We start from the raw sequence: 27,607 nt of genomic DNA, 5'->3' as shown, positions 1-27,607 counted from the left end.
TTAGAACTTAGTACTGGTTACACCTATTGGCAAGGGAGGCTGGGAAATATAGTCTCAGTAGACATGTGCCAGCTAAAGTTTGCTGAAGAGAGGAGAAAAATTTTGGAGGTCTGCCATGTCATCTTATATCTAATGTTTTCTTTGTTCATATAGAGAAAACAAAAGATATATGCTTGCTCTTGTGTTAAAATGGAAGATTAACCTGATACATTAGATTTGCAGAATCAGCAGAAATTGATAGACTTGTAGTTCTCCCCCATCATTTGGTATCTTTAACTACAGAGGGAAAATCAGAATAGGGAACAGACTGTGGATGGAATTATCAGATTTTTCAGACATGCTTATAAGATCGAAAATGCCTGACAGGCAGTTGGAATGAAGGACTAGAACTCAGGAAGAAGTCAGGGCTGAAGTTTGAAGTACAGGTATGGCAGTCATCTTCTTAGATCTAATATTTGAACTATGGAGGAATCAAGATCTTTGAGAGAGAATAAAAAGAGTTAGGCCTATTCTTTGAGGGTCTGGTTGAAGGCAATGTGACAAAGCAGCCAGCGAATTGAGAGAAAACCAAGATGCTGTTAACTACTTATATTAAAGAAGTACATAGTGAGTATTAGAGGCCATAGAACAAACAGAATGAGGTCTAAACTAATTATTAGACCTGGCATTAAGGAGCCCATAAGTAATCTTGCTAAGTGAAGTTCCAATAGCCTATAATAAACCACATTTGAGGGCTTTTATTTGAGAAGTTTGGGTGAAGAAGGAAGAAGGTTCTAGTAGATTCAAATGAAATTTTTTTCAAAATAATGATAGATGTGTACATTTTTAGACACATAGAGAGGAGGATTTGAAGAAGGAGGTGGAACGAACTGGCAAGAAGCTAGATGTCGAGTATAAGGTGGAACCCATGGGCTTAGCTTTAGAGAGGAGGAGACCCATACTCTAGGGCAGTGGCATCTTTTGCCTGGGACAGCCCTGGACTTTCAGCAGTATTTGGAAACAAAAGTGTGAATGAAAGAACGAAGGTAGACTAGGTATAAAACAGATACTTATAAATAGGAAGTGAAAAATAATCTATCCTATATAATAAAAGAGAAACATGCAAATTAACTGTCCCTCTGCTATGCTCAAACCACGCCCACAAGCCATGCCCACAAGCCAATCAGGAGCAAGTATGCAAATTAACCCAACTAAGATGGCAGCAGCCACAGAGCTGGAGTGAGCAGGAGGCTCGGGTTGCCCCCGGTGATGGAGGAAGCCAAGCTTCCTTCCTGCCCTGGCCAGCCCTCAGCTCTGCTCAAGGCTACAAAGTTTCAATTATACAAGATAAATGAATCCCAGATACCTGCTTCCAGCCTGCCGTGGCCTCTGCTCAAGGAGGGGCTAGGAGCCTGAGTTTCCAGGGGCAACCCAGGCTTCCAGTCGTACCTGGCCTCCACTCAAGGCTACAAAATTTCAATTATAGAAGAAAATAAATCCCAGAAAAAAAAGAAAAGAAAAAAAGGAGAGGCTGGGAGCTTGGGTCGCCGGTGGGCATGGCCAGCCTGAAAACAGCCATCAGCCCCTCACCCAGGCTTGCCAGGAACCCCAGCGGGACCCCCACTCTGATCCGGGACACCCTCAGGGCAAACCAGCCGGCCACCACTCGTGCACCAGGCCTTTATCCTATATAATAAAAGGGTAATATGCAAATTGACCCTAGCAGCAGAACAACTGGGAACGACTGGTCACTATGACACACACTGACCATCAGGGGGCAGATGCTCAATGCAGGAGCTGCCCCCTTGTGGTCAGTGCACTCCCACAGGGGGAGCTCTGCTCAGCCCATATTAAAGAAGGCTGACGGCTGCCAGCACAGCAGCACTAAGGTTGTCTGACTGCAGCTTAGGCCTGCTCCCCGCTGACAAGTGGACATCCCCCAAGGGCTCCCGGGCTGCCAGAGGGATGTCTGGCTGCCAGCTTAAGCCTGATCCCCCAGGGAGCCGGCCTAAGCCTGCAGGTGGACATCCCCCGAGGGGTCCCAGACTGCGAGGGGGCACGGGCACGGGCTGGGCTGAGGGACCCCTCCCCCCCGCGCCCCCCCTTCCCCCCCGGCCGAGAGCACAAATTTTTGTGCACCGGTACTCTAGTATATACATAAAAGGCTAATATGCAAAGTGTCCCCTTGGGAGTTTGACCAGGAGACTGGGAGTTTGATCGCTCACTATGATGTGTGCTTATCACAAGGGGGCAGCGCAGAATGAAGGAAGGCCCTGGCCAGCAGCGGGGAAGGAAGGCCTCAGCTGGCAGCTGGAAGGCCCCAATTGGCCCTGATCACCATCCAGGCCTAGAGACCCTACCCGTGCATGAATTTCATGCACTGGGCCTCTAGTAAGTTAATAATACTCAATGAGTTAAATTCTGTTATTAAAGTTGGAAACAAGATCATCAGACAAGCTGTTCCTGAAGGTGATCATGACCATTCTAAGTGTTTTACACGTATTATCTCATTTATTTCTCAAACTTGTAAGTACTCTCTCTCCACTTAATACATGGACAAATTAAGGCAAGAAAGTTTAAATAATTTGCCCTACACCATACATTTTGTTTTGCTGCCAAAAATAAGGGCATGATGGGGATTTGAACTGAAATAGTCTGGCTTCATGGATCATGATCTTAACCATTGGGCCATTGCTTCTCAGGCCTTGGGGAATGAATGGAAGAGTTCAAACATTCATGAACATTTAGAACATTTATTGTAGGAATGGTGCTCAGGAAGCAAGCCATCTATATATATAAAAGCCTAAGCAGCCGGCTGACTGGCTGGTAGCTATGACATGCACTTACCACCAGGGGGCAGACGATCAATGCAGGAGCTGCCGAGCAACAGCAACTTTGAAGAGTGTCCTCTTGCACTCTGGGACCCCTCGGGGGATGTCAGACTGCCAGTTTCGGCCAATTCCTGCAGGCCAGGCTGAGGGAACCCACCTGCTAGAGGGACTCCGCTCACTTCGCAGACACTGCCCCAGGTGCACTGGCTGAGGAGGGACCATGGGAGGTTGGCTCCAGGGTGTGTCCAGACCATCTTGCCCAGTCCCACCCCACTGGCCACCTTCCAATTAATTTCCTTTCAGTGTGCACAAATTCATGCACCAGTTGGGTCTCTTGGCCTGTCCTGTGGGATCGGGCTGAAACTGGCTCTCTGACATTCCCTAAGGGGTCCCGGATTGCGAGAGGTCACAGGCACGGTCCCACGGGACCGTGGGAGGGTTCAGGGCATGTCTGGCCCATCTCGCTCAGTCCCAATAGGCCAGACCCCAGCAGCAAGCTAACCTACCAGTCGGAGCATCTGCCCCCTGGTGGTCATTGAAGTCATAGTGACTGGTAAGCTGTCTGTCACCTGGTGGTCAGTGCACATCATAGCGAACAGTTGAGCAGCCTTAGCATATCATTAGTATATTACACTTTGGTTGAACGGATGACTGGACAGTTAGCATATTAGGCTTTTATTATATAGGATTTTAACTTTTTTTTTATTGATTTCATAGAGGAAGGGAGAGGGAGAGAGAATTAGAAACATAAATGATGAGAAATAATCATCGATTGGCTGCCTCCTGCTTGCCCCCACTGGGGATGAAGCCCACAACCTGGGCATGTGCCCTGACTGGGAATCGAACCATGACCTCCTGGTTCATAGGTCGATGTTCAACCACTGAGTCATGCTGGCTGGGCCATAAGATATATTTTTTAAAAATATTTAATAGTAGTGAATTTTTTTAAAAATGACTTATTTTTCTTGGTTATTCTAAAAGTAATGTATACATATTGAAGAATACTTAAAAAATAATGTATACATTTGAACATAATAATTCTAAATCCAGAGATAATCAGTGTTAACCAATTTGTATATTTTCATATAAATAACTATATAAACTATGTGGTTTATATGTATATAAACTATATAGCTTTGTGGGATTTTCATATAAAATTTTATTAAGAGTATTATTTTATGTCATCAAATATACCATAAATTTCGCCATTTCTCTTTTGTTTGATCAGGTCATTTTTATATTTTGTTTTTTATAAATAATACCCCAGTGGCCATCTTTCTTTGTCTATAGTTCTTATTATTACCTTAAGCTAGTGAATTAGTCCAGACTCCTTGTTTTGTAAGTGATAAGGAACCCACCTTGAACTAACTTAGGTGAAAACAAATTTTTTGACTTAGGTAACTGCTGAAATGGCAGGCATGCAGCTAGGCCTCAAGGGGCGCTGGAGTCAGGGACAACTCAGATATCTCAAAACCCCCTCCACTCCATATTTCCTGGCTCCTACATTGTTTTCTGAAACAGTTTCCTCCTACCCTGGAAAACATGACCATAGATAGCTCCTGAGCTGGAGCTCACAGCTTACTAGCAGAGAGGGACTTTACCTTGTTTTTCCCCCAAAAAAAATTTATTTTGAAAATTATCCAAACAAAAAGTTTTACCACGTATGGATGTTACCATACATTCTTTATCACATATCCATATATCTATCAATCCTCCTATTTATCAGTGCATCTGTTAAAAATCCATTTCAAAGTAAATTGTAGACAGTACACACACCCCTATGCATGCATATCATTAACTTAGAGTTCACTGTTTACATTTTTTTGTAATGTAAAATTGACATCCAAGAAAATGCACAAATTTTATATTTTCATTCACTGACTTCTGACAAATCCACACACCTGTAACCCAAATGCTATGGGACTCACTTTTTAAAAAAATCTTAAAATTTAAAAAAATCCCAGGGAATGGTTCTGACTAGCCCACTTTGGTCTGGCACTCCTGAGCTCAGAGAGCGAAAGCAGCCGTATTTCCCACTTGTAAGAGGATGCTGGACAGACAGAACTCATGTCTGCAGAAGAGAGCTTCCTGGAAGTCAAATTACACTAATTGAATGTAGACAGCATACTTTTATGCTGTGCAAAAGGCATGTTTATTAGTTTCACCTTCTTTAGAAAGCTGCCTCTACCGTCCCACAGTAATGATTTCTTTACTCTCTGTACCTGTGCTTCACCACTTTTTCTTTAATTGATATAGCACATGTTTTATGTCTTTTTAGAAAAGAAAGATTGTGTCGAAGGTCTCACCCTCCTGGTGTCTGGGCTTGCGTAGCTTCTTGAAGTAAGCATCAGTGAGCTGTTTGGGGATTTTCACACCACTGATAATCAATTTTGGTGGAGGTGGTGATGACACATTTCTGGTGTGTTCTACACAGAGGAACTCGATTGAGGGACAAAGGTCCAGTCACAAGTTGCAAGCCACTGCTCAGCTGCTTCAGGAAAAGCACCCTCTTGCCTCTGTGGCACCCAGTGAGGAAGCAGAATGGTCCCAGGAGGGATGCTGGCCCACAGGCAGTTTCCTCACATGCTGACTGAAGGGTTTCTTGCCATGGCTCAACAGCTTTCAAGGCACATCTTCAGTAGGATAATATTTAGGCATTTTGTGGAGTTTAACCACTGGGGTACCACCAGTTTTGTCGCCTCCAACTGGTTTTGTGACAGTAGCAATCCTGGATTTAACTGCCAAATACTTTCCTCTTGTATGTGGCCTTTCCAGAATACAGCCGACCAGGAATATCTGCCAATTCCTCTGATGAGGAAGGGGTTTCTGCTGAGTGGGGCTTCCCCTTCCTAGGCGCCTTAACCTTGCCAGCATCAGCCTTCTTGGCTTCAGGTTTCTTCTCCTGAGCATCGGCCTCTTCTCTTTAGTATCCAGCTTCTCAGTTTTCTTTTCACCCGCCATCCTCTTCGGGCCCCACTGCAAACCCAAGCGAGACAGACGAAGTGCCTGGGAGGCGTCTCAGTTGGCCCCAGACATGTCTGACCCTTGCAGGTGTCGACTTGATACCCTTCTGGTTCGGATGGCGAAGGATTGGGGTCCTGAAATCCTTGCTATCATTTTTCTTTGTCAACTTTGTCCTCAAATTGTATCCTTTCATGGTCTTAGATGGCTGTTACATCCAGGCATCACAACCAGATGTAGTAATATCTCTTCTGTTCCTCAAAGGAGCTAAGAAACCTTTCCCAGAGGCCCCTTAACCGACCTCCATGTGCCATTGACTAGAACTAATTGATACTAAGGAGCCTAAATCAGTTCCTGGTGAGGATAATGGAACCATGTGCTTTCTGATCTAGATTCACCCCTTTTCCATTGTAGAGGACTGGACAAAACTGATGCTATCAGGACTTTGCTAGTAGGAAAGAAAAAATGTTCTGTAGGCAATGGGTAGCATCTTTTACACAGCATTGTTCCCCAGTGAAAATGCCTGATCTTGTTTGTCCTTTCAAGTTGGTGGTGTGGGGCACATTGAAGAAATTCTGTATTTGACTCGTTGCTACCTGACTGCTTTCTCAGTTGGTGACATTTGATATTGTATCGGCCCTGGCCTTTTAAGTTTTAGGTACTTAATATTTTTCTACTTCTCCATAGGATTTATTGTATTTGAAAAAAAAAAATGTACATTTTTTAATGGTTTCTTCTTAGTTCTGGAATTAATTCCTTTAAGCCTAATGTCTAAGCCTGGGTTCTCTGGCAAACAGAGCCAGAGGCAAGGATTAAAATGTTAATGCTTTCTTTGAGAGGTAGAGGTCCAGGTCTGTAAGGGTAAGGGCAGAAGGAAGAGAAGCAAGGAAAGATGCAAAGAAATTGATTTGATGAATTGTAGAGCTAGCTCTTGTTGTATAACATGCTGGAAAGAGCCATAGCAGGTCACTCAGCAAGCATGCTCACTTGCCAACAGGATTTCTCTGAAAGGGTTGTAAGGAGAAAGAAAGGGGGGATTTATCTGCCTAGTGTCCTCCAGTCTCCTCTCCTGTTCCTAGTTGATGGAGGTTTGTCCCTGGGAACAAACTCCTCTGCGCTCCCAAGCTGCCTCATCCAGGCCCTCTGTAGCTACTCAGGAAGCTAGATCCCATGTCCTGCATTGGGTATTTCATTCAAGTCCAAAAGTGACTTGGGTAAAGCACCATTTGAGAGAGAAAAAGAGGACACATATGCATGGAAATGGTTGTGTCTAAGAAGGTACACACACAGATTTGTGTCCCAATACACATAAGAAAGTTGAAGTTTTAATTTTTTGTCATAGCATTACTTTGGTATTTAATTACTTGGAAACATATTAGTTTCAGAAAATAAGCCAGAGACTGCTTTTTTGATCCAAGACTATAAAGTTTATGCTAATCACCTTAGGAAATGTTTTACTTTTTTCTGGCCTGAGAATCCATGATAAGAAATGTTGGCAGTGTTCCAGGGCCCCACAAATAATATTGGTTGTTTTGGATCTAGGTCAACATGACTTCTTCATAGTCATCTTAAAATATGGTTGAGGCTGAGTGGAGTGGCTCTGGGCATCCCTTAGATTGTCCGGTCATTCCAAGTATATCAAGATTGATGGATTCTTTGGAGCTCTCGACACTTGGAAATCCTCTGAGTATTGGCTTTGAATTCTAAAAATCCTTATAAGGCTAGTTTCTTTTCAAAAAGAGCAATTTTTGCTTTTTATTCAGAGTGCAGAGAGAAAATTGTGTTGAATTGGTGGCAGAAGAGACACAACCCGATGGAATGAAGGAAAGAATGTCCTTTCTGGGTTGGTTTGGTCTTTGCATTCCTCATAGGTTTCTTCCATTTTCTTGGGTTAAGATCTCTTTTTTCCCCCCCATTAGTGTACTTTACTCAGATCAGTATGACTTCTTAACTGGTATTACAGAATAATGGTAGCTGTTTTTTTATGGGAGATTAAAGGATGAGCTTGTCAAAGATGAATGTTAATTGGGTGCATCTAATAAGCCTGAGACGACTTCCTGCTTCTGTGTCGTCATAGGAACCGAAGCAGAATGTTTGGACATTCTCAGCATTGTTGCTAGCTGAGTGCTCCTGACCAGTTCCGAATTGCCTACAGTGGTGGTACTGGCATGACACCGTGTAGCCCTTTTAGCTGCATCAAAAGCATGAGAATTCTTGGCCAGTCTGGTTTGTGCAGCCCAGATTTTTTAAAGTGTTCTGAAAGGATCTGTGTTCTTTCACTAGACTTCAGCGTCTAAATTTGACCTAAGGACAAAGTCACGTTAGGTCTGTTGGTGTTTAAACACACAGTTCTACATGTATCTGAGTAGTTGACTTTCTTTTTCCTGTTTTTAAAAATGAATGGAGTGGCTGTTATTTTAAGAAAATCATAAAGCCCCCTCCCATTCTGCACTCCAGTGAAGATAATTGCCTTTATCTTCCATTCACCTTGGGCACTTGGTACCTGTCATGAGGTGTGAGGCTGCTTATAGGGCTGATTTAAGGTGAGATTTTTTCCCCCTCCTTTTTGAGGCTCTGTTTATGAACTGGAATCATAAAAATTCAAGAATCGTGCCAAATGTTCTTTTGTTGATGACTGTGATTTAGTCTGTTATGTAACTGTAATGTATAATTTACACATCTTGAAGATCATCAGTCTCTGTACCGAGTGACTATATTTAACCCTCACTTCTTTGGAAAAAGAGAACATTACCAATTATCTTTGAAACTGTGTTTGTGAGACAATACACATTGATCCACCCTCTTTCTCCTTTTTTAATTTTTGAGGCGTTAGTAGCACTTTATAATTTCTTCTGTGCTTTTTGTGTATAAAAGCTCAGAGGAGAGAGAGAGCTTAGTAGCTGGTGACTGTATCTTGAGGCCCCCACTGATTGCTTATATTGTCTAAACCGAGAACAACGGGCATAATGTCATTGTCATCTCTATTAATATGCAGGTTCAGAGAGAGAAAAAGGGTAAATTTCTTTCCACTATTTCAGTTGCAGAAGGGGAGTGAAGAGAGGATGTTGAAATATTTAATAGTGAATAGTTCTACACTTATTAAGAAAATAACATTTCCTTTTTTGTGTTTTGATGCCACTAGTGCCTGTTATTTCAATATTTTTTGAGCAAATGGTTAATGTTGGTTTTCTTTTATCTTAACCTTTGTAAGTTAAGTTCAGTTTTAAGCTCCATTATAGTGTCTTTTAAAACAAATGCTCTTATTTACCACCCAACATTTTGCCTCATTGCCCTGCCGCAGGCTCTGTTTATACTAGTATGAAGTTGTCATAATATAAGAGGAAATGTTGACTGTATTCACATAGGACTGTGTTCCCTTAATAAAGAAAGCCTTGACTAAGAAAATGGTGTTCTCATTAAATCAGCTCTTTAAGAGTAGGTGGGAGGAACTGCTATCGATCTAATAATGGATTTAATAGTTCATATACAAAGTCTTTGGAATAGAAGTAATATTCTGCAACTGAGTAACTGTAGATTAATCTGTCTTCAGACAGAATTCTGGAAGCATCTGTAAAAGTGGAAAATTACTTTTTCTTTCCTTTTTTCAGGCACAACTGGACTAAATGTAATTCCCAAATACTTTAGAATTAAATTATACCCAGAAAATAGGTCTACTAAAAATTATATGAAAAATTGAAATGAAATCATAAAATGTAAATGTTAGGTTCTTCTTGGCTGCATTTACTCTGGTGCCAGTTTGTTTAGGAGGGCTGCAGTGTTGAAGGGTAACCAGAGGTCACATGTGGAGATTCTTCGTTAGGTGGTTTTGTAATAGCTAGTGGTGGTCTATTTTAGTTCAGTTGGATGAAGTAGTTCTTTTAAGGTGGGTGCTGAAGTCAAACATTTAAGCTTCTCTTCATGCCCTCTCCCTTTGACCCTTTAAAACATTTTTCTTTTATTCCACTCACTGAAAGCACATCAGTGAGCCCTCCTTCTTTGACAAGAAAGGCCAGCCATTCCTTTTTCCCTTCCCGCCCTAACCTTTAATGAGTGGTTGGGTCTGTGAAGATAGGGGGTTCCCGGAACATCTGAGAATTTTGATAGATCCAACTAACATTCTATGGGTGGAAATGAGGTGAGCCTTGTTCAGGTTTCATTCTCATATAAACGGCATATTCCATTCATGCTTTATACTGCTAAGATATTCAGTTTGGGCAGCATATACTGTTTGAAGGTTCTCAAGGAAATAAAAGGTAAAATAATAAAAATAACATCAGTAATATTAACAACTACAACTCTGCTTATCAGAAATGAAACAATGCAGAAGGAATTGGGACTTCTGATAAATTTATGTCTAAAAGAAGGATAGCCCTAACCGGTTTGGCTCAGTGGATAGAGCGTCGGCCTGCGGACTGAAAGGTCCCAGGTTCAATTCCGGTCAAGGGCATGTACCTTGGTTGCGGGCACATCCCCAGTGAGAGGTGTGCAGGAGGCAGCTGATCGATGTTTCTCTCTCATTGATGTTCCTAACTCTCTATCCCTCTCCCTTCCTCTCTGTAAAAAATCAATAAAATATGTTTAAAAAAATAAATAAAAGAAGGATAGACTCATATTAGGAATAGCAGCAGTATTTCTATAGAGCACTGCAGTTTACAAAGCACTCTTCATCCAAGTTTATAGTAGCCTTCCTTATATGACAGTGGGGGTGGATTGGCTGGACTCTCATGGTTTTGTTAGCCTTAAGATCTCCAGATCTAAAGCTCCACACCAGCCATTTTAATTGGCATTGTTGTCGCATTGTATTATTAGACCGCTTAAATAGTCAGATAGTCAGCAGCTGTTCTCTTTCATGTTTAATCCTTTCTCTCTTCTGCTTTTCTATCACTGTCACTTTCCAGTTTGAAAGCTAGAGCATATGTAGCCATCTTTATTTACTTTTGTTCTATGCTAGCATTTGCCTTCTGCTAAATGAGGTTGTCCTTTATGAGGCAGCTGGCAATTTGTTTCTGCAGTCAAGGATCATATACTGCATTTTGGAGCCTGGGGTATGTTAATAAGGCTTCAGAAATAAAAATATCATCTGAATGAGCACTGCTCTGGTGCTGGTGAGCTGCAGACAACCCCCTAGGCCACAAAACAGCTACCACCTGAATGTGTCTAGGGTGATGCTGTTGGTGCTGCTGCCTCACCTCTCCTGACAGTTTTACAACCAGTAGCAGACTGTGAGAGTGGCAGTAAGTGGATATGTATGTGTGTATGTCTTCAAATTAATTTCTTTCTCCAAAACAGAATCATTTCTTAGGTTCATTTTTATTTACAGTACTCCTGGTTCGATTTTAACATCAGCCCACGGAGCATTTCTTCATTTCCATTTACATCAGGGATTTTGGAAAACATCATGAGACTTTGAATCCAAGACGGGAGCACTTCTTAAAACATGTTTTTATTAAGTCAACCTTATAAGAAAAATTCTGTTAGCCAGATAAACCCCAGCGTTCCCGGGGCTCTTAACAGGGTCCATAGTTAGGCATTGGATTAAGGGTGGGACACCATGAATTCCTTGGAATTTATACTTTGAAGATATGGCTCAACCCCTTCAAAAACCACTGCGCTTGTTAACATAGCTTTTTGACTGGATCCTTGTTATATTTTTGTTAATTTTGGTGCTCTTAGACCAAAATATTTTAAAACATTGTTATTTTTACATTATCACAATGTTAAACTGCAGCATTAGGCTATATGGAAATACTTAAGGTTCAAACACAAAATTCTGTCAGCATAGTAGTTGGTTAAACATTTATATAAATGATAGCTATGAATGCTATGGGTTCATTTTTTAAATATATTTATGATTTTTAGAGAAGCATTAATTTGTTGTTCCACATATTCATGCATTCATTGGTTGATTCTTGTAAATTATATGCCCTGCTCTGGGATTGAACCCGCAACCATGGTATATTGGGATGATGGTCTAATCAAATGAGCTGCTTGGCTAGGGCCAATGGGTTCATTAACAATTTTTTTTTTATTATTGACAGTATTATAGATACCCCCCATTCCCCTCCCTTCACCCAGCTCCGGCCTAACCCTAGGCCTTCACCACACTATTGTCTCTGTCCATGGGCTATGCATATAAGTTCTTTGGTTAATCTTTTCTCATCCCTTATCCCCCCACCTCCTATCCCCTCTGAGATCTGTCAAATGGGTTCACGTTTTAAATCCACCCTTTCAGAGAGTTAAAAACTTAAGGGTGTTGATATTTCTTGAAATTTATTAAGCTATTGATGACTGACTCTAAAAGGATTATTGGTTTTAGTTTTCCTATGAAAGAGTCAGGTAAAGTAATTTACCTTCCAGCAACATGTCTGCTGTGTTATAGAAGCTGGTAAAGATTTTGCAGAACATGTTATGTAAAGTTATTAAAGAAGAATTCATTTCAGTTCATTAAGCAAGCTCCCACCTGTGTGCACTGGAGAGACAGTGTTGAATGAGCCCACATTCCTATTCTTAAACAGCTCACTCTTTACTGGAAGAGTGAATTTTACATGGGTCATCTGAATTGATGGTCCCTAATCGATAGTCACCATATGGTGTTTGGCATGGGCATGTTCCACAGGCATTCCATGATTAAATGGTTGATGGGAACCATACCATCCCTTTCAAAACTTAAAGGATTAAGCTCAAAATCCACCCTCTGAGCTTTAAAGAGAGTTCCAGACCTTTTAATTTATATTTCCTCTATTTGGTTAAGTCTTTCCCAGGACTATACCTTGTGACCTTCCTATCATCTATCCAGGCAAATCTTTACTCTTTATTTTCCTATGTGAATCACTTCTCGATCTATGAGAAAAGAGAATGGTTTCTCTTCATACTTTGAATTGTGCATAATGAATATGTAGTTAATCATCCTAATTTAAATAGGATTCAAAGACACTAAAGATACTTAGGAAATACTATGGTAGAAGAACACGGGGAGGAAATGATTAATTATTTCTGAGGAATTCAGAGAATGTTTTAGAAAGAAGATAATATTTATTTAGATCTTTAAGGATGAGTAGGAGTTTTTCAGGTGGGTAGATTATTTGGGGCAGAGGGAATAGTATATATGAAAAGTCATGGCATCAAGAAAGCACATGGCATGTTGCATGTTTAAAGGAACGTGGCTGGACTGCACGGTGTGCTTGTTATTTGGTGGTGCTGGTGCCCGGGAGGCAATGCTGCCAATAGGATTCGTGTGGTAAGCTCTGCAGGGCAGAAACAGGTTCTTTTAGAATGCTGTGTACTAGCAAATTACAAGCTGGTTTAGGCATTTGATAAACATATATACAGGGAGTCCCAAAAATGTATACACACAATGTCTGTAGACTATTACATTTTGAAAATGAAATGTATTTTAATAAAACACTGCCTTTATAATTATTCAAAGTGTCTATACATTTTTGGGGGACACCCTATATATATTTTTTTGTTAATCCTCACCTGAGGATATTTTTTCCATTGATTTTTAGAGAAAGTGGAAGTGATGGAGGAAGCGGGTTGGGTGAAGCGGGGAGAAACATCTATGTGAGAGAGACCACATCGAGTGGTTGCATCTCACACATACCCCAACTGGGGCTGGGGTTGGGGATTGAATCTGCAACCCAGGTACCTGCCCTTGACCAGGAATCAAACCCATGACCCTTTGGTGCATGGGCCAACTCTCTAACCACTTAGCAACAGCAGCCAGGGCGATAAATATATATATTTTTTAATGGACCATGAGTCTAAGAGTAGCTGGCTCTTTGATCAGGGGAGGAAAATGTGAGTAATCCTTTAAGAACCATATTCATTCATCAGGCATTTATTCAACAAATATATACCGAGGCTGCTGTGCTCAGAGCAACAAGGGAGATATAAAGATGTTTCTGCCCTGTTTGTGCAATGCCTCTTCCCCAAATTCAGGGTTTTATTAGATTTTTCTTTGGAGAAGTATTAATTCTATGCCATTTTATTATGTTTTATGCATGCTTGCTACTAAAGCACTGTGCACTTATTACTCTCTCTAAAAGGTTCAGAACCATTTAACCCACTCCACTGCTGTATTTCAGTTCTCACTCTGCATTTTGAGGAGAGTACAGTGCTCAAATGGCTGATGTTTTTCTGCATGTTGTGCTTTCCAGCCAGTATTTATAAGGTCAGCAAGGCAGGGCATGCAGTGTTATAGATGTGAAAGCTGATTTGTACTCAACCTTTTCGGCCTAACATACTTTAGCTGCCATTCTTTACTTATAGCTGATGCAAAGAGAATATAGTTTAGTTGTAGCAAAGAAAAACGAAATAACACTGGAAGCAGAATAGAAACTTGAGTCTTAAAGATTGCACTCCTGGTAATGTCCTTTTACAGGTGTGTGGAAGAACATTCAAACCTTTCTTGAAGGCTATATTTCATTCATCCCTTCCCTTCCTCTGCTTGCTGCCCTGTTCCCTTCTTTTCTTTTCTTTTTTAAAAAATAATATATTTTTATTGATTTCAGGGAGGAAGGGAAAGGGAGAGAGAGAGAGAGAGAGAGAGAGAGAGAGAGAGAGAGAGAGAGAGGCATCAATGATGAGAGAGAATCATTGATCCGCTGCCATGTGCCCTTGACTGGAATTGAACCTGAGAACCTTCAGTCCACAGGCCAACACTCTATCCACTGAGCCAAACCAGCTAGGGCTGCCCTGTTCCCTTCTTTTCTTTACTACATATTTAGTAGGTAACTTCATTGTCAACACTCTGCTGGGTATTGGGTTACAATGGCAAACGTAATGCTCCTTGTCTGCATAGAGGTACAACAGTTATTCTCAACCCTGGCTGCGCATGAGCTATACGAGTAAGCCTTAAAAGTGTACAGATGCTGGGGTCCCTGCCCTGGAGATTCTGATTCTGTAGTTTTGAGGTGGGTAGGTATGATTACTGACAAGTTAATAGGCAATTTCAGTTCTCTGAAGTGGGCAACAGGATAGTTAGTGAATACTGGAGGCCAGGGGGGATCATCTGGCCTAATCTTGGAAGATCAGGGCTGGTGGCTGGATGAGGAGGGCGTGTGTGCAGAGTGGAAGGCAAAAGCCTGACTCGGGCTTTGGGGAATAACATGTGTATACTGCAGGAGGAGAGAGCATGGGAAAGTGGTAGTTTATTGTGGTTGGAGCATAGAAGAGGAGGCAAGGAGCAGTGAGAGATGAGATTGGAGATTGGAGAGACAAGCAGAGTCCAGATCATTCAGGGTTTTGTCAGCCAGGTTTTAAGAAATTTGAATTTTAGCTGAAGACAATTAAAGACATTGAAGAGCCAGCACCGGTTTGACTCAGTGGGTAGAGTGTCAGCCTGCGGACTGAAAGGTCCCAGGTTCGATTCCGGTCAAGGGCACGTACCTTGGTTGTGGGCACATCCCCAGTAGGACATGTGCAGGAGGCAGCTGATCGATGTTTCTCTCTCATTGATGTTTCTAACTCTCTATCCCTCTCCCTTCCTCTCTGTAAAAAATCAATAAAATGCATTTAAAAAAAATAAAGACATTGATGAGTTTTCAGTAGTGGAGTAATTAATATGAGATTTATTATGTTTTTATATAATCATTCCTGCTATTGTATGGAGAATGACTTTCAGGGAGATAAGAATAGAATTTGAAAACTTTTGCTGAAGTCTAGGCACGAGAAATGGCAGTGGTTTGAATCAAGCAAGTAGCAGTAGAGATGCAGAGAAGTGGGCAATTTAAAGAAATAGTTATTGGAATATCTTGACCTTGTTTAAAAGTAGATATGTTGGGGGTGGAGTATGTGAGAGAGACATCAGTGCATGGGTTGGATGGAGATACCAATCACTAAGATGGGGATATAGGAGAAGAAGCAGATTTGCCAGGGAAAGGCAATGAGTTGAGAAGAGAGAGAGAGTTATATGTTGTTCCATTTACTTATGCATTCATTGGTTGCTTTCTTGAATGTGGCCTGACTAGAGATGGAACCCGAAACCTTGGCATATAAGGGTGATGCTCTAACCAACTGAGCTACCCAGCCAGGCTGATAAGTTCACTTTAAATATACTGAGGTAACAGTTGGGCATCCAAATAGAGATCTGAACTGGGCATTTAGGCAGATGGTCTGAAGCTAGGGAGAAAGATCTGGGCTAAAATAAAGATCTGGAAGACATTTGCATATAGACAGTGACTGGAACTGTATGAGTGCATGAGATGATTCAGTGCATATAGAGGGGAAGGCCAAGGTCAGAACCCTTAGGAATACCAATATTTTAGGAAAGAGAAAAGGGGAACCTTAGAGGGAGCCTGAGAAGGAGTGGTAAAAGTAGGAGGAGCCTTAAGAGTGTGAATTGCCATATAAAGCAAGAGAATGCTTTAAGGAGGAAGGAGTGATCACGGGGGCTAAATGTCACAAAGAGGTCAGTAAGAAATTTTCATTTGCTTTGACAAGGATGTTATGTCAGGAGGAAGAGCAGTTGCATGGCATCGAGAGAAGTAGGTTGAAGGGGGTGAGGTAAAGTCATCATGAGTAAAAAATCATGTTGTATACCTTGGACTAACACAGTGTTACATGTAAATTATATCACTAAAACTGGAATAGACAATAGTTTCAAGAAGTTTGAGGCAACAGAGATAAGGTGGATGGGTGATAACTGGGAATGGAGGGGTTGGAGAATTGTTGAACAGAAGAAATTTGATCATTCTGTTCATTCCTTCCTGGTGTGATCATTCATTAAAGGTCCTCTATGAGCCATATCCTCTACTCTGTTGAGAATAGATCCTAGTTCTTTTTTGTTGTTGTTGTTAATCCTCACTCGAGGATATTTTCCCATTGATTTTTTGAGAGAGAGTGGAAGGGAGAGGGAGAGACAGAAAGAGAGAAACATCAATTTGATGAATTTAAAATGAAGTCTGATTGTTTGGTTTTTCTTTAGCTGTGTACTGTCACTTGAGTTTGTGCTCTGAGAAAGTAGATACTAGGGTTGGAGTTTTCCAGGTAAGTATAATGGAGAGAGGGACAAGGGAAATAGGGTATTCTGCATGGGAATGATTATACATAGATCATAAGAATCTAAGCTGATCAAAGGAGGGAACAAAGGGGGACAGGATTGTGACAGGATCAGTGGATTAGACAGTTTAACGAGAGGGAAGAATCTTTAGCAATGGGGATACTAAAGCAAATGAATGGGAAAGATGGGAAGGGGAGATGAAATGTTGGTTTCATATTAGAATTTTGGCCTGGGTATATGTTTCTGTTGACCAAGTCAAGGTATTGCCCATGGATTTGAGTCAGAGGTATGTAGAGGAAGGGTCCCTGGAAGAGGCTATCAGGGACCTGGGCGGCCCAGATTTTGTTTGCGTGGTGTACATTCATGTTAGCAAGTGATTATAGGAGCTGGAATGGAAGGGAAGTGAGCCAGGAATACAAGTTTTCAGTTGCGTAGAATGAGTGTGAAGTTGGTAGATAATGATGACAGCAGGGGATGGACCTTGAGCTTTGAAAGAAAAGGAAGATTTGCAGGCAGAATGGGAGGAGGCTAGTTGGGAGTAGTATACTGGAACAAGTATAGTTGCCTCCCCTACTTCCTGGCTCTGGGATTTATGGGGCATTGAGAGGAAAAAAATATTCACTTCTTGAGATGGCTGCTGAGGAAGCATGTTTAAATGTTGGTGATAAGGAATCAGGAGTGAGGTAGAGGTTGGAGAGCAGAGGTTCCTGAGAAGGGAGACTGGATGGGCTGTAGGGTCTTAGTGCAGAGATTAGGCTTGGCCTTCTAGAAGAGGGCAGGGGTAGGGGCAGCAGGCCTGGCCATGGGATAGGTGACCCAAGGCTGGTTCATCTCGAAGAAGGCCACAAGAACAGCTGTTGGGAGTAGGGCTGTAGGGAGTTGGATGGGAGATGTGAGAGGAATGGAGGAGGTTTGAACTAGCAGCTGGAAAATGGAAAAATGGAAGTGACACATAGAACAATCATCAGGAGATGGTAGGGACTCAGCTCAGACTGAAGATTTTGAGTTAGGCACAAACTTCTCCCTACCCTCCCTTCCTGTTATATATGTCATGACTCTTTCCCCCTATTTCCGTGACTCTAAATTAATTGTTTTCTCCTTTGTGTTTCCGTAGTATTAAACCTATTTTTATATCACTTATCACATTGTGGTACAGTGTTTTTCCTGTTCAGAGTGTGAGTTCCTAGAGAGTAAGGCTTCTCTTCTCTTCATGATCACCTAGAATAATGACAGGAACATAGCAGGCACTCAGTTAATGTTCATTGAATTGAATTAAATTTCACAAGTATATTCATTTTATTTTTCTAATACTGCTTTTCCTTTATTGATCTGAAACTATACATTACAAACAACTTACTGGTTTCTATGGGCACAGTATGCTCATTAAGCTAAGTTATCCTATTTTCATGTCTTACAAGAGCAGGACCTGTGCAGAAGATTAAGATGTTTCCTCATCTGTACGGGTTTGGTATGAATTTATTTGCCTTGGGAATTGCTGTCAGCAGAACCTTTGCCTTGTTATTGACCTTACCATTTAGTCGTAAGGACATCCTTTGAGAATATAGTGAATGGCTATTCTTCTGATTGAATGGTCCTGTGCTAGCATTCTTTCCCTTCCGAGTGAATAGTACTGCACTATGTGATTTGAAATTTGTGGGAGGCTCCAATTGGAGGAGAGAGCTTTTCCTGTAAAAAGAACCTAATAAGCAAAATTAAAAAGTCACTTTACTTCCAAAATGTTGGAAATGTTGTACTGACATGAAGACTATACAACCACAGACAATATTAATTTGTCCATTAAGGTGCTCATATTGTTTTGTGGTTGGGAAAATGAAGGAACATTCATATTTATTCATATTCCACCTCAGTAGTGACAACTTTGGGAGGAGATGTCCTTGGTTCCCTTTAAGATAGAATCATAGACTTAATGCTAGAAGGGACGTGAGAGCCCCCGTCGGCTACCCAGTGAAACCTGTGAACCCCTCCTCAGCATCCCCCCCAGGTGGGTTCCAGCATCTGCTTGTATACTGAGAACAGAAACCAGGACATTGCTACCTCTTAACAGCAGTTCTCTAACTTGGTTCCCAGGAGCTCTTTGTACTCTTAAAAATTATTAAGTACCCCAAAGAACTTTTGTTAATGCATGGTATATCTTATCAATATTTATGAATTAATTTAAAGTGCAATAATAAACCCATTACATGTCAATATAAAACATTTTTAATGAAAATAACTGTATTTTTTAAAACAAAAATAATTCAGTGAGGAAAGTAACCTTGCAAACTTCCTTAATTTTTGGTATTACAGTAGAAGACAGCTGGATTCTCATATTTATTTCTCAATCTGTTGTGATATCACAGATGTAGCCTCTGGAAAACTCAACAGTCCATACATGGCAGGCAAATAACTTCTTAAAATTAAAAAGCTTTGACCCCATGGACCTCCTAAAAGGCACTCGGGATCCCAGGAGTCCAGACCTTACTTTGAGGTTTGCTGCTGTCTTGTACATGAAGAGATGGGACGAATGAAAGAAAAAAAGAGATACAGATGGTGCCAAGAATAATGTCCTCACACCTGTGGTCAACAAGTATTGAGTGCCTACCACATGCCTGAACATAAAGCACTGAAAATGCTGACAATCCTATCAATTATTTTCCTTCTTCATTGTGAAGGCTCACCTTGACTTGAAAAGATTGCAGGATTGTAAATTAGCTCTTTTACTTATAGCATCCATTAATTGAGAAAATGGGAAAAAGCTACTGTGACTTTAGTTGTGTTTTTAAATAAATGTTCATTTTAGTCATCAGAGCAGTGTCTGTGGACATTGGAAAACAAACACTGTGACTATGTTTTTATATGTTCAGCAGTTTGGTCTGCAGGCTGTGCTTGGTGTCCATGGGGATTTGCAGAGCCCTTGCAAATAACTGTGCCTTGGCCCTGCCACATGCGATCCACAGGATGGGAGCCATGGTTCTGTGTTAGATTTTTTTTTCTTCAGATGTCAGTCACCAGTTCTTGTCACCAGTGTTAAAGATGTTGAATGATAGAATTGTTTTGAAACCATTTTGACTTTTGGTGGCTTTGAGTAAGATGGCTGGGTGTCCTGACGAAAAGCCAAAGGCAAATAAATGCCTCTGCTTCTGGGGCTTCCGGTTGTTTTGACTCAGAGCAATGGATGAGCGCTTGTAGATTGAGCATGTTTTCCCTGCCCCTTAAGATATTGCTGAGAGCTAATGGGAGAGAACTGTACTGAGAGAGTTAATACTGAGCTAGTGAAAAGTGGAAATGTGGTAATAGTACAAGGGGAGGAGTGAGAAATTAAATGGTATCTTTTTAGAAGTCTGCCTTATTGCAGTCTGCATTGCTCCTTGGGGATTTTTCTACTGAGTACAAGAAAATCAGCAAGCACTTCTTGAAAAACCCAGATGAAATTACTGCCATAAATTTTTTATTTTTATTTTTCATGGTATAAAACCCTTAATTTAGATGGGGAGGGTTTATTACCCATGCTTCCTTGGCATGGCTAAGTTCAATTAATTTCAGATGACAAGCCCACTCCCCCATCCCCCCGCCTTTCTCCTTTTTTTCCACCCAATATGTGGAAAGTACAATTTGTTATTGGTTTGCCTTTGGCTCTGGAGACCTCATTAAGGGCCCAAGAAAGGGATTCTATCTTTCTCTCTTTGACACCTTTCTGTTTCCTGCTGGATGCAGACCATTTGCATTGTCACATGGAAAGTATGTATGGTATATCTGAAGAGAAGGTTAGCGGATAAAAGTGGTGGTGTTTATACCATTTAAATATTGATTTGAAATGACTATTGCAAGTTAAGAAATTGTTACAATGGTGTTCAACAAAGATAGGAAACTTAGCTTAAGATGAGGTCTCTGAAAAGAATGTGAGCACATTTAGACAGGAAAACTTATTGAGCTGCTCTGACAGTTCATATGTAACATACCTGGTTGTCTGAAAGCAGGAACAACAAGATGTCAGCAGAATATTGTATTTACTCACACTCCTAAGACATAGCTCGCTGCACCTTCAGGTTCTTGTTCCTATCAGAATACTGTGTGCATATCTTGCAAATAAGGGAAATAATCTATGGTGTTGTTTTGTTTTCCTCTGCCTGGTAATATAGAATCTATTGTGGTGTGAATAAAAGGGCTCACAGGAGATTCATTACTGTTTGTGAAGTGAACTGTCTGTGTCCTTCGGCATGTGATTATTCTACTCACAAAGCAGATATAAAAATTAGAATTGAGGTGATAGAGACTGTATATTGCATAAATAAGCAATTCAAACAAAAGGTTTACCATCGTAACAAATACATACCCTGCTTCAGAGGTTGGAGATTAGAATCCTGTTATATTAATGCTTGACAATTAATTAACTATTGTCTACTAAGTTCCCAAGATGACAAGTTACTTAAATACTATTATTAGGAGTAGCTGGATTAATAATAATGTTCAAGTGTCATTGGCAACAATGAGGAGATTTTAAAAATAAAGATAAATACGTGTGATCTCAGACACAGTGGAAGGCGGAGTGGGTGGTCCCTGTGCGCAGCGTTTCTTGGGGCTGCCGTGAGAAGTATGCAGTATGGGCCAGTGTTCTGAGGAGCATGAGACAAAGTGCCTAATGTGGCCCTAGCCAGGTTGGCTCAGTGGAAAGAGCTTCGGCCTACAGACCAAAGGGCTCTGGGTTCGATTCCTGGCACGGGCACATACCTTGGTTGCAGGCTCCACCCCAGCCCACAGTCGATGTGTTTCTCTCACATCGATGTTTCCTTTCGTCTTTCCCTCTCTCTTCATTCTCCCTAAAAAATCAATGGAAAAATATTCTCGGGTTAGGGTTAACAACAACAACAACAAAAAGTGCCTAATTTATTAATATTTTTTCTCTACTTTTTGTGTATTGCTTAATCCATTGTCAAAATAGTGTTCACTTAGCAAAATTAAAGAAAAAATAAGAAAGCTGACAGAAAATAGGCTCGGCAGAAGTCCAAGTGTGAAAGACAAACCTCTAGCAGTTGCTGCCAGGCATTGTTTAAATTCCAAATATGCTAGATCACTCATTAATGTGTTGTTTTTAAAAAATATATGGTACATAATTGTCATAGAGAAAAATGTGTGGGGATTCAACAAGATTGTACAGGTTTTTGCCCTGTGGAATTTATATTCGGAGGGCCCCATCCATTTTGGATGTCATTTTGTAAGAAAACATGGAGTCGAACCCTGCCCCAGTATTAGTGATGGGGGAATCACCAAAGAAGATGGTGCACTTGAATCCTGATTGTGGAGAGCGGAGCATGCAAGAGGAGTAGTGGGGGCTGCTTGATTTTCAGAACCGAACAGTTTTAAGTGGGTGGCATGCAGGAGCAGTAGTTACGTTCACCAACAAATTCCTGTGTCGCCTTTTTCACTGTAATAGGTCCCCCTTCCACTCCCAGCTCTGTTGTCAGGTTTGGGCTATGTGACTAGCTCAGCAGACAGCTTCTGAACAGAGGGGTGTGTGGCACTTTTTGGCCAAGGCGTTTAAAAGCCAGTGTGCCCCTTCCAACCCTTTCTGTGTTACTTCCTGCTTTGTATATATTTTTAGTACTAGAGAACAGAACAAAATAGAACTGCATACATTTTGAAAGATATATGTGCCTCTAAATAATGACAGAAATTCAGCTTATGATACTTATACCTGTTTAGTACAACCTGCTGTTCCGTGAATATGGAATGTGGATGACAGACTAGTTCTGATGTTGTGACTGGTCCTCATATGAGTCCTAGGAAAACTTCACTGTGGGAAAAACTGGGATAAGTTTTAGATATTTAGATAGGCGATTTAGGTAGCCAGATTCATACAGTAAACCGCTTTTTATTAATGATGAGATTTCTGTCTCTGATACTTTGTTGGGAATCACTCAAATGTTGATCTTACTATACATTTTTATTCATATAAAAGTAACTTTATGATTAGTGTTTCTGTAAAGCCAACAAAATTCAAAAAAGCAGTGTTGAGACTAAGGGATGCCCCAGCCTTGAATCCATTTGTTTTCAGCCTATCTAACACCTTATTTGTGTTGGACGCCTTTGTATAAACCTGACTGTTTCTATATTGGTTGATTGCTTGTAGTTTGACTCTAGCCAAGCTTGTTTAATTTAGACTTGCAAAACATCCCTCCAGCCCTGCCTGGAACTTGAAAGAGTAGCCAGAGCTGAAACCTTTGCTTGTGATCATGGTTGCGTAGCTAGTTGGTTGGAGTCTTAGTAACAAGTCGGAACTCCTCATGCATATGGTGATTTTCACTGTAATAGGTCTACTTGTAAGGAGCAGTCATCTGAAGTGATAATAGTTCTTTCTTACTCAGTACTTTATTCTTTTCTTCTTCCCTCCTTTCTCCTTTCCTCCCCTCCCGCTCTCTCCCTTTTTCTTCCCATATAATGACCTGGGAAACTTGAAGAAAGGACTCCATGCTGCCATGTGTGGGGGTCCAGGAGTCATGATCATTTGGAAGAGCTAGCTAGTTCTAAGTTCTAACACTATACTTAGGAAACATTGTACTGCATGTCGCACGTTTTGTGATGGTGAAATGATAAAAGAGGGCATGCAGTGTTAAAGAAACAGAAAGAAAGGAAAGCATATTCTTGGGCCTGCATTAGAAAATACAAACCACTAATCAATATAAAGTTCAGATAGTACTTGATTCAGACAGCAAAGGGAGGTGGCACATTTCCTACCATGTACAAATTCTCATGTGTACATTTTGAGAAAGATAATGTTTTTATTTGGTACAGTTGCATATTCATTTCTAACAGACTGCATCTTAAAAGGATTGGACTTTTTATGGATTCTATGAATATTCAGAGAGTCACCAAAACCAATTCTGTCCTTTACCTTATGAATCTAGACCCATCTGCTTTTGCTTGTTAGGTGGTCTTAGCTCTGTAATGTGAGATTTCCCTTTTGGGAAAAATATGTTTTCTATGTGGATGGGTGGGACATGCGTGTACCTTTGCTCTTTGCTGCCCTGGTGGAAAGTTTCCACCCTCAGGGTGGACCTTGGTGTGTGTGTGTGTGTGTGTGTGTGTGTGTGTGTGTGTGCGCGCGCACGCACTGCCAGGCATTGCCACTTGGGGACCTGGCATCAGCGGTCTTAAGCGTTGAGGGCATTGTTTAGGACACTGACACAGAAAGAGGTGTAAGGGCTGTTGCCACTCGTATGTCATCAGGGTACTTGGTAAGCTGGCAAAAGCTTTCTAGCCTGACCATTTGCATTTCCTCCCTCCCTTTTGCCCTTTCATTTTCCTGAAGCTGATTTGCATATTAAAACAAACATGTTTCTAAATATTTTAAAGTTCTTGCCCTTTTTTATAAACTTGGGAGTCTTACTCCTTTAATATTACTTAAAATATCCATTAAAAAGTAAGAATTGTAATAAAAGAATCAAGGCAGTGGCAGTCTTGGGAGAATTTTTTTACTTTAGTCACATGAAATCAGAATGAAATGGGGTCTGCTTGGTTGCTACAGCGTTTTTCCCTTCTTGATAGTGACAGAGCACATCACAGGGTCACTTTCACATCAGGCCTGTTTAACTGCTTTGTTTTCATGGTTACAAAAGGCGGAGAGCCTACTTTGCAAATGTAATCTATTTTGTTATAATTCTGAAAATTATACATGCACTATCTTTCCCAGACAACATTATGATATGACTCCATACCATCTCCACCATCTCACTGCTTTACATACTCAACTCTGAAGAGAAAAATAGATGAAAGTAGTTAAGATGGTTTAAGCAAGACATTGTCATTCATGAGCACATCCCTGTCTCTCAGCCACCATCCCGAGGGGCTGTGTCAGTGCTCCTCCTCTTTGCTGTCCTCCCCTCCCTCCCTGATCTACCTGCAGAGTCAGTGAGGCCCATCCTGCAATCTTCCCTGGACAAGAATAGCCAGTGTCACCGATTACCATCACCGTCATTATTCTGCTGGATAGAGACCTTTGGTGCCTTAATAAGTAATAAGATAATGTGTAACAAGGCTTGGTGCAATGAGTAGCACGTGAAACACAGAACAAATGCTAGTTCTGTTTCCCTTGCCATCCCTCCTCTTCCCAGAATTCAGTGTTTCTGCTTCTTTGTATCTTCTAATGTATGATAGTAAAGGGGGACATGATTTATGAAATCCTAAGTGTGTTTTATTGATTCATCCTTGTGACTCCATATCTCCTACTCTGGTTCTAGTCCTTCTTGAGTGGAGAAGAGGTCTTTTGCATTCTTTCCGTGGTAAGAATGGGTAGAAGTAAACTAGCATTCTTTGAGGATCTCCCAAGTGAATGCAGGCATTTGGCTAAGTATTTTACTTGCATTATTACGCCGAATCCTCACAATGTTCCCATGAGATGGGAAGGATTATCTCCATTTCAGAGATGAAGAAACTGAGGCACAGAGATGTTGTTTGCCGAAGTTGCTGTGCACTGGTGGAGTCAAAATCCAAACCTAAAGCCATTCTCTTTACATTATACAGAGCTGCTTCGTGGGTTCCAATGAAATGAATTATGCTTTCAAAATCATGTTTAAACTTTTTTGTTCTTTGCACAAGCAACAGAAGAATAAAAATTTGATAATCATCATTATTATTTTAAATAATACCTCATTCTACCTAGTAACTGTTTGCTGAAGGGTCTGGGGTAATGCTTTTATACCTTGCATTTTATAGAGTAGAAGACCAAGAAGATTATAATCATTTTAGTTATTACTTTAAATAAAATTATGATCCCCTTGCACATGAGAAATCAAAGTATTTTCAAGAATATAAATATGATACATTGGCCTACGGGAGCTTTTTTTGATAACCTGTAAGGGTAAATATCTTTCCTGATTCTTCAGATTAATTTTTAAAGCTCTTAATTTCGGTTTCATTTTAATAGACCCAAAAATAATGATGAAAAATAATTTACATAAATAAATCTTTTACACTGTTATTTAAAAACAAATGTTTTTACACAGAAAAAATGAGTAAAAGACATTTTATATGTAAAAGACAGTTCTGTAATTTTAATTAATTTCTGTAATTTTGCACATGTTCTATGTACTCATTGTATTGTATGGCAAGCAAAAGAGTTCCATAATTTTTATAATCTCACTTTAGAGTTTAAATTTTAACACATAAAAATTAATTAATACCTCTATATTTCTGACATCTCAGCCTATATTAGAATTATAGAAAACAACCCACTCATCATTGTAACTGTGTCTGTCCATGTAAGGTTTTGTTTTACTTTGATTTCGTTTTTACTCTCCAGAACATTTCTTATGAACCGGTTAGACTTGAATAAAAAACTGTAAATTTGATGAGATAAATTTGGCAGTGGAAGATGATCTGATATTGAAAATATGTGCTGAGACAAACCATTGTATTAAAAAAAAAAAAAAAAAAAAAAAGCCAACACCATTCAAAAGGAAAAGATTTGCTACTGAACTTTGGCCTTTGGGAATTGCATTTGAGCCTTTTACCACTGGAGGGCGATGTGCTACTGCAAACCGCTTACTCAAGTCAGAAGTCATCAAATCTCTTCATTTGTTCTCACTGAAAAGATAAAGGATTTATATTCCTGTAATGCCAAAACAGTTCATACCTAACATTCAGTCTTTAGCTGTAGAAACTTGTTTGAATGACAGTAATGGCTTCATTTCAAGTTGTTTAAATGTTTAATGCTATGTAATTTACTCAAATGTGTATAATCCTTTATTTAACTAGATGAAAATAACATACTGTTAACATTGTTTTTAGCATTAATTAATGTGACTAATTGAAGTTAAAAACACTAAAACCAATTTTCCTGTTTTGCTGAAGGATCAGCCTGTAAAGAGGTTTTCCTCTGGCCCTGGCCGATCTCAGCTCAGTGCGCATCTCCCCTCAGCCCTCTCTCTGCCCCACACCTTCTACCGTCTTCCTGCTATTCGGTAGTTAATTTGATTTCAGTATACCCACAGCCACAGTTGGTAGCAAAACTGATTAACTGTAGATCGTTTTCCCTCTGAAAACTTGCCTTTGCAATGTATTATGAGAGGAGCTTCCTAACATCATTTTGTTACTTCAAAATGAATGTAGTAATGATTGGAATCACTAAATTACTATCCACACTTAAAAAGAAGGAGAAAAGATGGAAGTAGGTGTTGACATCACTAGACCTGGCAGTCGGGAGAACTCATTTTCAGCAGAAAATGGTGGAACCTCCGTGTTCCTGCCTGAAGACCCCCATCAGCACAGGTATTGTTGCCACTGCTCTCAGTAATAACAAACAAAACAAAACAAAAAAGCCAAAGCCCCATCTGCTTTCAGAGTTTTCCTCTGGTCTTGGAAATCAGATGAGTATAAGTCAAAACAAGGTAACACCTTCCTGGCAGCTTGCTTATACTGCTGCGATGTGTTATATTAAAGCTGCCCATTACAGTTCTCTGTTTGTAGCATAAATAATTCTTTCTTCTTAAACATTGCTCCTCCAGGGTGCCCGAGAAAGGAACATTTTCACCCATTGTAATTGCTGACAAATATTCTTTATTCAAAGTAATTGTTAAGTTATGTCATGCTTTGTTATTATTCTTAACTCTATGGAAATTTTGTCTGTAACCTGGATAATTTTTAAAGGATTAAAAATGCAGAAGTATCTCATCATTCTTAGATTAAATTCTAGATGAGAATTGCTGTCTTGGTTTAAAAAAACCTATAAACAGAATTTGTCAACTCCTTACAGTATTTTATACCATCATATAATACTTTATATTCATTGGCACTATTTTATTTTGTGAATAAAATCTTAAGTTGAAAGCTTAAATTTAAT

At 40.4% G+C, this 27,607-nt stretch overlaps 1 protein-coding gene and 1 pseudogene across 3 annotated transcripts in view; one reads left to right on the top strand and one right to left on the bottom strand.

The window, feature by feature from the left end:
* Nucleotides 1-27,607, top strand: part of BTBD9 (BTB domain containing 9) — a 437,801-nt gene that overhangs the window by 108,723 nt on the left and 301,471 nt on the right. The gene's annotated exons all lie outside the window — the stretch shown is intronic.
* Nucleotides 5,085-5,771, bottom strand: LOC308521492 (large ribosomal subunit protein eL6-like; annotated as a pseudogene). Its single transcript has one exon. The product of its transcript is annotated as a large ribosomal subunit protein eL6-like (transcript).

This window comes from Myotis nattereri, assembly GCF_964212035.1.
Source record: "Myotis nattereri genome assembly, chromosome: 6".
Classification (NCBI taxonomy): Eukaryota; Metazoa; Chordata; class Mammalia; order Chiroptera; family Vespertilionidae; genus Myotis; species Myotis nattereri.
This window is presented reverse-complemented; position numbering and strand designations above follow the sequence as displayed.